This window comes from Bos indicus x Bos taurus, chromosome 15 (genome assembly GCF_003369695.1).
Source record: "Bos indicus x Bos taurus breed Angus x Brahman F1 hybrid chromosome 15, Bos_hybrid_MaternalHap_v2.0, whole genome shotgun sequence".
NCBI classification, from domain to species: domain Eukaryota; kingdom Metazoa; phylum Chordata; class Mammalia; order Artiodactyla; family Bovidae; genus Bos; species Bos indicus x Bos taurus.
In genome coordinates, this window is record NC_040090.1 from 3,527,252 (window position 1) to 3,528,849 (window position 1,598).

The window sequence follows — 1,598 nt, forward strand, 5'->3', positions numbered from 1 at the left end:
TTCTTTCCTACAGTTTCTATTTTTAACATTTTTTTTATTCTTTCACTGTGATTCCTAGCATTCCACTCATTATGACCGTCTTTTCCCTTAAGTCCTTGGACATATTTATAACAGCTGCTTTAAAGTGCTTGTCTGCTAATTTCAGCATCTGGGTCATTTTAAGGTCTGTTTGAATAGATTGCCCCCCCATCCTGCTTGTTTATGGTCCACATTTATGCTGTACGTTTTTATGGTATACTGACTACTTTGGATGATACATTATACTGAGTTTGTCGCGTCATCTCTTATGGATGTTGATTTTTGTTCTAAAAGTTAGTTGAGCTACTAGTAAATTTCTTTGGTCCTGCCAGTCTTGATTTTATTCTTTTATATGGTGGGTCTATGTTATCCTAAAAGAAATCAACCCTGAATATTCATTGGAAGGATTGTTGCCGAGCTGAAGCTCCAATGTTTGGCCACCTGGTATGAAGAACCAACTCACTGGAAAAGGCCTTAATGCTGGGAAAGATTGGAGGGAAAAAGAGAGGGTGCAGCAGAGCAGGAGATGGTTGGATGGCGTCACTGACTTGATGGACATGAATCAGCAAACTGTGGAAGATTGTGGAGGACAGAGGAGTCCATGAGGTCGCAAAGAGTCAGACACGACTTAGCCACTGAACACCAGCAATGTGTCATTTGTGAACTTCACTCTAAGGCAGGATCTTTATTTCCAAGGCTGGCTTCTTTTTTTTTTTTGGCTCGTCATTGAATGCCTGAGGTTTCAGCAAGTTTCTTCCCACTGAGCTCTGAGCTTGTCATCAATCTTTGCTCAGCCTTGTAGAGTCTTGCCCTGTGCATACACAGCCCAGTCCGCCACCAAGACCCTCCATGTGTCTCCACACGATGTCTGGGCTACTCCCCCAGCATAGCTATATGACCCTACACATTCTAATTGCTTCAGCTGCCCAGAAGCAATTCTTAACATGGTGAGATTATCGCTGTTTTGGGACCCCACCCCCTGCACCAAAGCACGGAGGTGTGTGTCCTCTGAAAGTAGAGCTGGGCTTGCTTCTCAAGGATGAGAGTCCTGTGCTGTCTATAAGATATAATGCCTGAGAATATTTCACTCATGCATTTTGCCCACATTTATCATTGCTGTCAGCATGTGGGACAAGGTGGAAAATCTCACCCCACTTTGCAATTAAGCTAGTTTAACGATTATACTAATAGAAAAGTTAAAGTTTCTTTGTTGTTATTATTATTTTTGCCACACCATGGAGCATGAAGGATTTCAGTTCCCTGACCAGGGATTGAACCTGTGACCCCTGCTGTGGAAGCACAGAGTCCTAACCACTGGGCCACCAGGGACGTTCCTAAAGGTCCTTTTATAATCTCTAGGTACTCCAGTGCTCAGAACGGTATTCTAAATACCGCTTAAATACTTAAACAAGTATTTACTGAATGAATTAATCGATTGCAAAAGTAAAACTATCTTAGGATTTAAATTGCAAAGAAAAGATATTTCTTCTTCATCACCCTAGTTCTTTTCCTCTGCTTTGTCGACTGTTACATTTCTTGTACATTCCTCCAGAGTTGTTCTATGCATGTAAGATTATGTT

The 1,598-nt window shown here is 41.6% G+C and overlaps 1 non-coding gene across 1 annotated transcript; it reads right to left on the minus strand.

Moving 5' to 3' along the window:
* Positions 1-1,274: 1,274 nt before the first annotated feature.
* Positions 1,275-1,347, minus strand: TRNAG-UCC. Its single transcript has one exon. It is a non-coding gene; the product is annotated as a tRNA-Gly (tRNA).
* Positions 1,348-1,598: the final 251 nt, after the last annotated feature.